A 14,344-nucleotide genomic window follows, 5' to 3' on the forward strand; every position below is an offset into this window, starting at 1 on the left:
GCGGCTGGTAGAGCATTTAGTAGGGTATTAGATCGACTGGATCATATGTGAATGTTGCAATTTAGATCACCGATAAGAAGCCATGAATACCCAAGAGATTCAATTCCGCTAATTAGACCTTGTAGCTTATCACAAGACTTGGCAAAATTCGAGAACGACTGTACCGACTTTTTATCATGCGGCAGGTAAGCATTAATTAGGACAGAGTCACCAAGTCTTACAGCTAGAAAATGATCAGATGAGTGGTAGCACACCCGTGATAAATCTACAAGATTCCGTCTGATATAACATGCGAGGCCACCAGAAGGCCTACCCCGAGTCCGTCTAGCATTGGTATTAAACACAATGTGATCACGATTCCTTCGTAAAGAATCTGCAGAATTCGTTCCTGCAGACAGGAAGCAAGTGTTCTTGCAGGGGAAGAACATCAAAACGGCTTAACTTTTCCTCCAAACTTGGCACTTTGTCTTTAGTCCCGTTAATGCTAAACGAGCACACCAAAATTTTGCGATAGTTCATTTATGAAGGCGCCCTGTAACGGTCTTAACAAGAGCCTGGAGACGAGGACAGCGAAAACTTAATGCCACGTGATCATCACCGCAATTTGCGCATTTTATCGGATCCGTACATGGGGTGTCTTTGCAATATTCATGAGGACCAGAGTATCTAGCACATTTATAGCAAATACTAGGACAGTTAGCAATTAGATGTTCAAGAGACTGGCATTTGTTACAGCGTCTCGGGATTTTTTTTAAATTCATAGACACGGATCAGTTCATATTCAATTTTCAACCCCAGTCTAAGAGCCGAAATAAGAGACCCCTGATCACTAAAGGCAATCTTGACACACCGGGAATTTCCAATGCGGGTGGCTTCAGCAACTCCAGAACAGTTCTTGAACAGAGATAAATCAAACGAGTCGCCAATCCCTTTTGCGATTCCGTAGAACTTCCTTTCCAGAAACTTCACATCCGATCCACGCAGGACTGATCGGGCTGAATCACAAAAGCCGCTTGCCGCAACGCTGTCAATATTCACAATTATTCTGTCTCCAGAGATGGTTATCCTCTTCGTGATAACCATTGTCGCTTGATTCGTTACAACTGGAATGGAAGCATCACCGTCCCCTGGTAATCCTGGAAAGTGGAGATCATAAGCAGTCACCTTATCTTTAATTTGCAGCTGGGTCTGATGAAGAGTATTAATTTTTGCCGATAGCCTAGAATAGACTACTGCAGGCAAACACGGAACCTCTGTGGGGGAACGTATCACGAAAACAGGAATGATAGGAAAAGGTTCAGTATTCTTTTTCTGAAACTGTTCAAGCATGTCTTTCAGGTGATTCATTAGAGCATTTGGTCCCGTGCGTTTAGGACAAGCATCCGTAATTGACAGCTTTTCCCACAGCAGCTTCTTCCCCTTCGTAATATCAGCCAGCTCAAAAAAGTCAACAGCTGATTTCAAAATAACTACATCTTCTACTCTCTCCAAGTTATACTGAAGAAAGTTCAGAACGGGGGAAAAAACTAAACATTCCGAAGGTTCAAGATCGAAGTCCATTTTCCTTGCACATTCGTCAGTCCAAACCAGTAATGAAGAAACCTAGGAACAAGGGAATTTTAAGGACCCCCTCAACTATTCCCCGCAATTTACGGGTAACTTAATACCGGTGGGTACAATACGTCGCTTGCGGGAGGTTCCTTCCCCTCTTCTGCCTGTTCCCAGTACTCTTCTCAATGATATGAAATCAAAAATTATCTATAGTCACTGAAATAATTCGAGCTTAAACTACTGAATTAATGCAATTTAAAATTGAGAAAAAAAATATATTCGCTCTGAATCTAGGTCAAGTTGAACCATAACAAAAATTACGAAATAACAACTGAATTAGCTACGGTCACTGAATTAATTACTGTCACTGAAAAGTTCACAGCACTTAATTAATACAAGTCCAAAGCAGGTTTTAAAATCCAATAAATCCAAAGAGGTGTTCGCACTTTGAAGACTAAATGAAGACTGATATGAGCTAAGAACGAAGTACCAACAAAATCTATACCGTATATGAGGGGAACTGCCCTTTCCTCAACCGTCACACTTATGCTAAAGTTTGACTGAAGCAGATTTCTAAGACTAAGAAATCAGAAGGGGGGTTTACAGGGAGGATACCTTTCCAGTATATGTTTTTGGCACTGGACTCATCACTGAAAGTTCCATTTTCCTAACCTAACCCCTTTCCAAGATAGCAAAAAGTAACTAAACTAGAATTTTACCGATTGAAGCTGCAACTTTGATCTTGAAGGTTTTATTCACATGGCTAATCAACTTTCTGAGATTGCAAAAAAACTGCTACTAAAATTCTCACCAACTCTTCTTGTACTTGCTATCAACCACTCTCATGGGAAGTGGTAATACGTCATCTGTCCCCTTTTCTGAACTAAACAATACAGCAGTTAATTTCTTCATTTAATAGGGGAAACGTCTATTGAGTGGATTTCCAGAATACTTCCAATTTAACTACCTACCAGCAACCAGTGGCTTAATTTCGTCAAAAGCCTAGGGGAAGGGGCAAAGTTGGAGCCAATGTTCCCAAATCAAGTGATAATCACGGTCGAAACCGAAAAATGAGTCATATATTACCATAAAGGCAAAGATGTACTAAAAAACCTAACCTGTTTCTCTGAATACTTGAATTATGCAGGCTTAAATTAATTTTTACCAGAGTTTTTGCAGAAACTAAATTGCAGCTGGAGGGCAAACTGAGGCGGGGGAATTTGGATCTGGAGGGGACAGTTGCCCACCTGCTTCATAGAAAATTATGCACCTGCCAGCCTCCCTTTCTACCCTTAATGCCTGGATATAGCCATGGGTTGTATAAAAAGTTCGCTTGTCTCCCAGTCTTTTTAATTTAGAAAGAAATTGACACTGTTAAAATAAGTTAAATATATCTATATATATAAAAATAAGTTGTCTGTCTGTGGATGTGTGGATGGGTCAGGTGACGTCACCTGAAAAAACTGGATCAGGTGACGTCAAAACTGAAAAAACTAAAAAAAGGCAAAAACTACAAAAAAAACTAAAAACTAATAAAAAAAATAAAAAAGCTAAAAAACTAAAAAAACTATAAAGGTAAAAACCAATAAAAAACTAAAAAAAAAACTGAAAAAACTAAAAAAAGGCAAAAACTACAAAAAAAAACTAAAAACTAATAAAAAAAGTAAAAAAGCTAAAAAACTAAAAAAAACTAAAAAAAACTAAAAAAAGGTAAAAAAAATAAAAAAAAACTAAAAAAAGGAAAAAACTGAAAAATAAGCTAAAATAAAGGTAAAAACCAATAAAAAACTAAAAAGAAAAAAAGGAAAAAACTAATAAATGACGACACTCAAAGAGAAAGCGACCAGGACAAAAGGAATGTTCGATTAGCAATCAACAAAGCACCGGGACACAGGGAGTATAAATGACGACCAGGACATAAGTAAAAAAAAAAAACTATCTATATATATAAAAATAAGTTGTCAAACTAAAAAAAGGCAAAAACTACAAAAAAAACTAAAAACTAATAAAAAAGCTAAAAAACTAAAAAAACTAAAAAAAAGGCAAAAACTACAAAAAAAACTAAAAACTAATAAAAAAAATAAAAAAGCTAAAAAACTAAAAAAACTAAAAAAACTAAAAAAAGGTAAAAAACTAAAAAAACTAAAAACTAAAAAAAACTAAAAAAAAGGAAAAAACTGAAAAATAAGCTAAAATAAAGGTAAAAACCAATAAAAAACTAAAAAAAAACGTAAAAAACTAAAAAAAGGCAAAAACTACAAAAAAACTAAAAACTAATAAAAAAAGTAAAAAAGCTAAAAAACTAAAAAAACTAAAAAAACTAAAAAAAGGTAAAAAACTAAAAAAAATAAAAAATAAAAAAAAACTAAAAAAAAAGGAAAAAACTGAAAAATAAGCTAACATAAAGGTAAAAACCAATAAAAACTAAAAAGAAAAAAAGGAAAAAACTAAAAAAAATTTTCATCTAAAAAACTAAAAAAAACTAAAAAAGGTAAAAACTAAAAGAACTAAAAAAGAAAAAAATAAATGACGACACTCAAAGAGAAAGCGACCAGGACAAAAGGAATGTTCGATTAGCAATCAACAAAGCACCGGGACATAGGGAGTATAAATGACGACCAGGACATAAGTAAAAAAAAAATTAACAAAACTAAAAAGAAGGTAAAAACTACAAAAAAAACTAAAAAGAAAAAAAAACTAAAAACTAATAAAAAAACTAAAAAATCTAAAAATCTAAATAAACTAAAAAAGAAAAAAAAAGGAAAAAAATAAAGGAGAAAAACAAAACTAAAAAACGAATGTATATACAGACCGGTACACCGGGATACAAATGACGACCGGGACACAGGGAATATAAATGACGACCGGGACAAAAAAAACTAAAAAAGGTAAAAACTAAAAGAACTAAAAAAGAAAAAAATAAATGACGACACTCAAAGAGAAAGCGACCAGGACAAAAGGAATGTTCGATTAGCAATCAACAAAGCACCGGGACATAGGGAGTATAAATGACGACCAGGACATAAGTAAAAAAAAAATTAACAAAACTAAAAAGAAGGTAAAAACTACAAAAAAACTAAAAAGAAAAAAAAACTAAAAACTAATAAAAAAACTAAAAAATCTAAAAATCTAAATAAACTAAAAAAGAAAAAAAAAGGAAAAAAATAAAGGAGAAAAACAAAACTAAAAAACGAATGTATATACAGACCGGTACACCGGGATACAAATGACGACCGGGACACAGGGAATATAAATGACGACCGGGACACAGGGACACAACTACAACGGGGACACCGGGGGAAACAGGGGGATATAAATGACGACCGGGACAAAAAAACTAAAAAGAAAAAAAAACTAAAAACTAATAAAAAAACTAAAAAATCTAAATAAGCTAAAAAAGAAAAAAAAAGGAAAAAAATAAAGGAGAAAAACAAAACTAAAAAACGAATGTATATACAGACCGGGACACCGGGATACAAATGACGACCGGGACACAGGGAATATAAATGACGACCGGGACACAGGGACACAACTACAACGGGGACACCGGAGGAAACAGGGGGATGTAAATGACGACCGGGACACCGGGACAGGGAATGGTCGATTAGCAATCACCATCAACAAAGCTCAAGGGCAATCATTAGAATCATGAGGTATAGATCTGAATACAGATTGTTTTCCCATGGACCATTATATGTTGCATGTTCAAGAGTCGGTAAACCTGACAATCTATTTATATGCAAAGACAATGGGACAGCAAAGAATGTTGTATATTCGCAAGTTTTACGTAGTTAAAACCATATATATATATATCTATCTATATTCACAGGTGGGACATAGGGACACAACTACAATGGCGCGTAACTATTATGGCGCGTAACGACTTACGCGCGCGGGGGGGCTTGGGGGGGGGGGCGCGAAGCGCCCCCACCAACTAGGTGTTGGGGTGGTGCGAAGCGCCACCCCAACAGCTAGTATTAAATATAATAAAGTAACTGGTTAAAAATAAGCACATCAGGCTATGCAAGCCAGCAAAATCCAACAAACATTTTTTATTATGGCAGTTGGTATTAAGCAAGTGACATATAGCAATCGCCAATTCTGTCGGTCTGTCTGTTGGTCCCGGTTTTGCTACTTTAGGCACTTCCAGGTAAGCTAGGACGATGAAATTTGGCAGGCGTATCAGGGACTGGCCCAAATTAAATTAGAAATTGTCATTTTCCCGATTTGACCATCTGGGGGTCATTTTTAAAAAATTAGAAAAAATGAGGTATTTTTAACTTACGAACAGGTGATCGGATCTCAATGATTTTTGATGTTCAGAAGGATACCGTGTCTTAGAGCTCTTATTTTAAATCCCGACCGGATCTGGTGATGGGGGGGGGGGGTTGGGAGGGGGAAACCTTAAACTTGGAAAACACTTAGAGTGGAGGGATCGGGATGAAACATGGTGGGAAAAATAAACAAAAGTCCTAGATAGATGATTGACATAAACGGAACGGATCCGCTCTCTTTGGGGTAGTTGGGGGAGGGGTTAATTCTGAAAAATTAGAAAAAATGAGGCATTTTTAACTTACGAACGGGTGATCGGATCTCAATGAAATTTGATGTTTAGAAGGATATCGTGTCTCAAAGCTCTTATTTTAAATCCTGACCGGATCTGGTGACAATGGGGGAAGTTTGGGGTGGGGAAACCTAAAATGATGGAAAACGCTTAGATTGGAGGGATCGGGATGAAACTTGGTTGGAAAAATAAACAGAAGTCTTACATGCGTGATTTACATAATTGGAACGGATCCCCTCTATTGGGGGGGGGGGGTAATTCTGAAAAATAAGAAAAAATGACGTATTTTTAACTTACGAAGGAGTGATCGGATCTTCATGAAACTTCATATTTAAAGGGACCATGTAACTCAGATCTCTTATTTTAAATCTCAACCAGATCAAGCGTAATTGGGGGGGGGGGGCAGTTGGGGGACCGGAAATCTTAGAAAATACTTAAAGCGGTGAGATGAGGATGAAACTGGATGGGAAGAATAGAAACCTGTCTAAGATACGTGACTGACATAACTGGACTGGATCTGCTCTCTTTGGTGGAATTGGGGGGGGGGGGTAATTTTGAAAATTGAGGTATTTGTAACTTATGAAAGGGTGACCAGATCTTAATGAAATTTGATATTTAGAAGGATCTTGTGCTTTAAAGTTCTAATTTCAAATTCCGATCAGATCCTTTGACATTCGAGGGAGTTGGAGGGGGAAACCGGAATTCTTGGAAAACTTGAAAATTGGGGTATTTTTATCTTACGAATAGATGATCGGATCGTAATGAAATTTGATTTTTAGAAGGAATTCATGTCTCAGAGCTCTTATTTCAAATCTCGACCAGATCTTTTGACATTGGGGGGAGTTGGAGGGGGAAATCTTGGAAAAACACTTGGAGTGGAGGAATCGGGATGAAGCTTGGTGGATAGAATAAACAAATGTCCTTGATACGTGATTGACAGAATCGAACTGGATTCGCTCTCTTTGGGGGAGTTGGGGGGAGTGGTTCAGTGATTTGGTGAGTTTGTTGGTTCTGGACGTGCTAGGACGATGAAAATTGGTAGGCGTGTCAGGGAGCTGCACAATTTGACTTGATAAAGTCGTTTTCCCAGATTCGACCATCTGGGGGGCTAAAAGGAGAGGAAAAATTAGAAAAAATTAGGTATTTATAACTTCCGAGTGGGTGATTGGATCTTAATGAATTTTGATATTTAGAAGGACATCGTGACTCAGAGCTCTTATTTTAAATCTTGACCGGCATTAAGCCTCTTATTTTTCTTTTTAAATCAATCTATTGATTCATAGAATTTTGTTAGAGCTCATATCACATGATCTCTTGGCTCTTAGCTCTTCTCGCCTCGTCACAAGTGCCATATGAGCTCTTAGCTCTTGTTATATTACCATGGGCAATATCTAGTCAATTGGGGGGGGGGGTAGTTAAACTAGAAATGGCCCTCAGAATATAATAACATGATTGTGTTTGGTTCTGGTTAATTGTAAAATTTTCAAGCTCAAAGCGACATATCAGTGTGACCAAATTTATGCATGCCATGCCCCAATATTCTTAAGCCTCATACCTATTATCACCTCCTCTGAATTGTTATTCTGTAAGTTAGCTGATAAGAGGGGTTTCCAAGCTCAAAACTTGACAACACGAGGCCCAAGGCTAGATTTAACCAACTGATCTACGATGAATAGAAATGCCCTCGCCATTCATGTTTTCTCTTCACTTAATTTGATGCTATTTGGTAGTATTTTTTTTTGCCCGTGGATGGTTCTAGACGTTTAGCTCCCTGGCAATTACCCCCCGAAAAATAAATCTTGTGGGAAATCCCCCTCGTGTAAAGTGCACCCCCAGAAAATACCCCCAGCCCCGTGGAAAATCGGGCTTTTCAGATTTTAGATTTTTTTTTGTTTTGATTTTTTAGTTTCCGTTGGGGAAAGGAATTTTGGTGCTTGTGTATTATGTGCCACTTTTCTGCGGCACATTGAGGGGTATTTTCTGCGGAGGGGGGGGGGGGGTAAACGCCGGCCACCCTGTGGATATAACACCCTAGGAGTGTAGCTAAATCCAACTTTAATTAAAGGGGTGTAATTATTAAATTATATTAAATTAAAATCTCTTGCTTAAAGGATTCGCGACAAGCCGTGTCTAAGCGAAAAAAAAACGGTCAGTTGCAAAAAAAGGAAACAAAACATAGAAAATTGCCCAGGAAACAGAAGCTTGCTCACAAGACAAGTTACTATGAATAAACCACTGTTAATAATGGGACTCAACTGTTGATTTGACAGTGTCCTTGTTTTGTCATATGCCTCTATCCTTTACAGATTCAAGAAATTAATTCAAAGCTGATAACAAAGATGACAACTCTCTTTCTTTTTGCTTTATTTGATGTCATCATTTTGTGAGATTTTTCAAAATGCTTTTCATTTCTTGAATAAATTGCCAATAAAATGAAGAAAAGGTCAAGAGTGGAAGTTTTATTTAAGTCATGATCTTAGTAATTTGAGTTTAGCACAAAAATTACTTGCCAGGAGCACTTTTCACTAGCAAGCGGACTCGCCTTCCAAGTCCAGCCAATTCTTGTCATAACAACAATGAAAAGTTAAACCGGCTTTGCTTTCCAGCTTGTAGCCTTAAACATAAATAAAGGATTCCTGATTTGTTGATTGAATAATGTGTCTGTTGTCAATATATAGTATCTATTCAGCATTTTGTATGTGCGATGCTTGATCGTTCAGTATCATACTAAAAGAAGATAAAGACGATAGAATGGTGTTCACTATTTGTAATTATCCAGTGTGACCAATATATAAGAAACGTGATAAGAGTGAGTGTTGCAATTATCGAGGCACTAATCTGGTCTCTGTAGGTGGCAAATTACTTTGTAATACGTAGGTAGTAAGACGATACTTTTTAGACTGAGAGATGCTGTAGACAAAGTTTTAAGAGAAGAACAGTGCGGTTTTAGAAAAGGTAGAGGATGTGTCAACCAGATATTCACTCTTAAGTTAGTAATTGAGAAGTTGTCAAACACCTCTGGTTCTCAGTTTTGTAGATTATGATTAAGCGTTCGATTCTGCTGATAGATGAGCTTTAGAAAAGGTTTTAATCTTGTATGGTATACCAGACAAATGTATTGAAGTGATTAGCCGTATGTAGGAGAATAAGACTGCTACGTTAAGGTAGGAAATGAGTTTAGCAGCTGGTTTTGTATTAAATCAGGAGGTAAGCAGGGTCGTGTTCTATCCCCCTTTATCTAGATCATTTTGATGGACTTGTCTTCAGGAGCACCTGAAAGGCAATGGGAGATCACGGAATCAAATGAGGAGGAAGAACTCTCCTGGACTTAGATTATGCTGGTGATTTAAGCATCTTAGATGAAAGTGTGAGCAAAATGAATGAACTTTTAGAAATTTTGCGAGTTCAGGATGCTAGAATAGGTTTGAAAATTAATGTTAGAAAAACTAAGTCACTAAAGCTAGGAATAAGTGAAGATGAAAGGGTGAAGCTGGGTAACGAAAAGGTTGATCAAGTGGACAGCATCACTTACCTTGGTAGTATTACTAGTAAAGATGTTGGGAGCAGTGAAGATGTTAAAAGTAGAATAGCCAAGACTCAGGGTGTTTTTTCACAGTTAAAAAAAGGTTGAAAGAATAGGAAGATTAGTCTACAAAACAAGATTATAATATTGGAAGCTACATGTATGAAAGTGGTCAAATATAACTTAAGCATGGGCGCTTCGAAAAGCGGATGAAAATTTACTGGATGTTTTCAAGAGAAATTGCCGACGGATTGTTCTGGGTACCCGACTGACTGATCGTATTTCATAGAGTAGGCTGTACGAAAAATGTGGTTCAATCCTGCTTTCTAGGGCTATAACGAAAGAAAGGTTGAGATGGCTAGAGTATGTTCTGCGGATGAAACATGACTGATTGCCGGAGATTAAAATTTTCGGCCAGCCGTCTAGGGATAAATGGAAAGCAGGTCGTCCTAATCTGGGGTAGGAAGATGTCATAACGAAAGATTTTAAGGAAATGGGAACTTCCTGGGAGGGTGTCAAGAGTGGGTGGCCTTGATTAGATTGTGAAGGGGAGGAGCGTGCGCAGCTGTGTTGGCCTCAGGCGGCTTGTTGGTGCGTTGAGTTAGTATTAGTAATTGTACTTTTTGCATAGAGCTGGAATATTTTTGGCATTTTCCCGGAATTCATCGCTTACGATCATCTCTGATTACCGTACTCACCTTTTATTGCAGTTGGTTTGTGAAGTGTTTGATTTTTGTTTCTCTTTTTAAAGTTTTTTAAAAGCTGAGTTGTTTACAACACAAATTTTGTAACTTTAGAAAAGGGGGTTCTGGATGAAATTATATTATTAAACTCAGCATATCTGGGAAGTCCAGAGCAGGGATTTCCTCATAAGAAATTACGAAGCTTTTCTTTCGACGATGGTCACTGGAGGGCTTATTCGACTAGAAATTCTAAGTTTGTTTCTCTTTAATGCAGGATAAGAAGTCTCACTCTCACTGCATTAAAGAGGAAATTTCTGCCAACATTTAGCGCAAACTCATAATTTGGCCCAAAGAGGACCAGAATGTCCCCAGGCCGTTATGTCTCCTGGACGTTAATCATTCATCAATTGATTTCTTTTCACCTCCTTTCCCCTTGCCGGAAACATTTCTCTACGTTCCTCTATTGCAAAAGTTTGGCTATGGAATATATTTATCAAAATTATAAATTTCTTAAATATAAATATTCACGATTTTATCATGCATTTCACGTACTTAAAAACGTTCATAATCGCCAAATTCATAGTCTAGTATTCGCGTACGCAGTAATTTCTATCGGGAATATGGGGTATTTCCGGAGGGCACAACTCTAGAAAGATTCTAAAGACAGAAAAATAAGATGTAACTACGGGGATTATTAGAAAAAAAATGGTACTTATGTGTTATAGACGGTCTTGAGTCAATCGATTTACGCAAGATTTTGATCAAAATGATTGACCGTCTAGGGCTTCCTTTATACCTTCATATATGATTTTTCATGGCAAGGTTGAAATATTCTAAAGTTTTTTCGAAACTAACATTGTGCTTCTACTTTTTCTATTATTTTGGAGGTATTCCCCCAGAAGTGTCCGTAGCCAAAATTTTCTTAGGGGAGGACAATGGATTTTACTGACTGATTTGAGGGACACTACTATTAAAATTTCTTCATTTTTTTGTTTTTTTTACGACAGAGACTGATAAGTCATAAATTTCCATTACTCGATTTCTCTAATTAGAAAGATGATACAGTAAAATATTTGCGCGAAGTGACTCAAATTTTTTAACTGACAGGCTAAAAACATTGTGTGGTGTCTACCTTAGACATCCAGTGATATACCAAAGCTGCGTGATTTACCCGAGTGGAACTTTGCAGTAGGCTAATGTATTTTCTATTCTAGAGGGAAACAAGTTGTGTTGCTGACATTCAAAGTTTTCTAGCAATATGATATTTGTAATCTGACTCGATTACTATTTCTGACAGTTTTACAGTCGCACGTGTGCGAGAATGTCATTAGAGTATATTGGGAATACCTTGATAATTATTTCATAGAACGGTTGTATGTTTTTCGTTTTCTACACTAGCGTACAAATCGTAAAGTTTGTCCAGCTGCTTATTCCATAACGGAATAGTCATACCTTATTAGGCAGATATGCAAGGGGATATGTCCCTGCCTAGCCACAATGTTAAGTTATCTGTAGTATCTCCTGTTTTCTCATTTAATTTGAGAAAAGATCTCCCCCTCCCTTCTAATCCCCTTGAAATATATTACTCTGTGTATATCCTTACTTTGAAACTTTTTGACTTCAGTGTAGAATACAATTGAATTTCCCAGGAAATTCAGTAAAGTGCAAATGGCGACCCCCCACCCACAAAATGTGAAAAATCATGAATACAAGGAAAATGTATGAAACTTGGCCTGAAAAAAAAGTCAATGGTAAATTTATTACTGAGCAATTGAGGGGCTCATAAGAAAAAAATATTGATTTTTGTAGTTTTCGAAGAATAAAGTGAACTTGAACCTTCTAGTAATGCAAACACTTGCGAAATACGTAAGGGAGAAATAAAATACAATAAAAGGATATGCTTTGTGAAACAGTGACGGGGCTCTGACTAATCGTCATATGGAGCCCAGCAAAGGGCCACCCTAACTGTCACATACAAATAGTACCATATTACTTCAATCAAGTGTATTTCCCGTTTATCTTTATCGTGCGAATAACATGCTTTTGTGATATGAGTATATCAACATTTATCTTTGGTATATGCCCTCAGTCAGAGGTACAAGTAGCTTGCCATTTCAGAGAAAAGATAAGAGTAAAATATTGGTATAATATAAGCGACAAGGGTGGTCAACTCTAAGGAAAAGCAATGGATTGGTTGTGTTGTCAAGTCGAATTAAACAGTTCTCTGCTAATTCAGTTTTATTGTTAGTACCCAGAGCCTGGTTACGGTTTTTTTGGGAGGGGGGTCAGAGATTTTTTTTTTGGCTAGACAAGTGCCTTAAGGTTCGTGTTCCCTGTGCAACTCTTGTATGTTTTTTTTCTGCTTTCCTATGGTTTTAGGATATAAACAGAAGAAGAAAATTTTGCGAGAGCTCCATGGCAAAGATTCAGTTCTGTCCATCTACAGAATTCTTGAAATTTATCTACCTCACCGACCATTTACGCTAAATTATTTAATACTTCTATAAAAGCTAATGATTCTAATTAAACGTTTCTGGCATTTTAAGTCGTTCTTAAAACTTAAGGAACTGTTTAATTTCTGATCGTTTCTAAAAAAAATGCCCAGATATCCGCCTCCAACTCCATGGAAAATCCCTCCCCCCCCAAAAAAAACAAATCCTCTATGGAAAGGTCCTCCTGTTTAAAATCCCCCTCCCCAGAAGATTAACCCTGGGTATTTCCATCCTCACTGTAAATTCCCCCCCCCCTCAAATATTTATTGCGAACCATCCCACTGGAAAAATTCTCCTTGGCATACTTTCATTCGAAAAAAGACTTATTTTTGTTTTATTTCTCATTGTTTTTCAAGTCATGCCAGACCCCCTCCCCCCGGTGTAAAATGTTTCCCGGAAATCCTCCCCTAATGGAACGTTTCTCCTGTGGAAAATTTCCCCATGGATAATTTCTTCTTCTGATGATTCCCCTTTGCAGAATTTCTCCCGAGGACTTCCCCATTCCTGGAAAAATCTTCAAGAGAATTTCAACCCTACTAAAAATTTCCCCTGGGCAATTCCTCCGGAACATAATCTACATGTAGAATAACTCGCAAACGAGAAGATAAAACAGATATCGGGTAACAATTCTAGCAAAATCCCCCTTTGGAAAGTTCGCCTTTAGAAATCTGTTTGATGTTGAAGTAGCCTGGTAATTCTGCTAGCTAGCAGATGATATACGAAACTTACTGAAGTGACTGGGAGTATACGAAAGGGGGATTGTAAATAGTTCACCTGTTTTTCTCTAGAAGTGACACCAAAAAAGTGTCACTTTTAGTTTCAGATAACATTTGCGATGGATAGATTTACGAAATTACAACCTTTACAAAAATAATGTATATATGATCAAGAGCTTTAAAATGGGCCGTTAAACATTTCTCTGTGATGCTGTATTAGCCTCCTTCTTGTGCTTGTCAGCGAATGGTGTAAGAAACTTTCAGAGAAGTGGGAGGAGGAGTATACAAGAGAGGAATTCTAACATCTGGTAAATGCCACCAAAAGTGTCGATTTTGGTATTATATTAAATAAAAAAACATTTTTTTTTTTTTAATGAAAGTAAGGAGCAACATTAAAACTTAAAATGAACAGAAATTACTCTGTATATGAAAGGGGCTTTTCCTCCTCAACGGCCCGCTCTTTACGCTAAAGTTTGACGCTCTCTTAACTCTATTTTTAAAACAGTATAAAACTTTAGCGTAAAGAGCGGGCCGTTGAGGAGGAGAAACCCCTTTCATATACGGAGTAATTTCTGTTCGTTTTAAGTTTTAATGTTGCTCCTTACTTTCATTTAAAAAAAACTTTTTTTTTATTTAATTACTGGACGTTTTTGAATTAATGCATGTTTTTATCTTGGCTCTTCGTATATAAATAATTAAAACAAAATTAGCTTATTAATTAATTGCAATTAATTGGAAGAATTTGAGAAAAAGGAGCGAGAGAGGAGGCCTAGTTGCCCTCCAATTTTTTGATTACTTAAAAAAGCAACTAGAAC

Source organism: Artemia franciscana, chromosome 17, assembly GCF_032884065.1.
Source record: "Artemia franciscana chromosome 17, ASM3288406v1, whole genome shotgun sequence".
Taxonomy (NCBI): Eukaryota; Metazoa; Arthropoda; class Branchiopoda; order Anostraca; family Artemiidae; genus Artemia; species Artemia franciscana.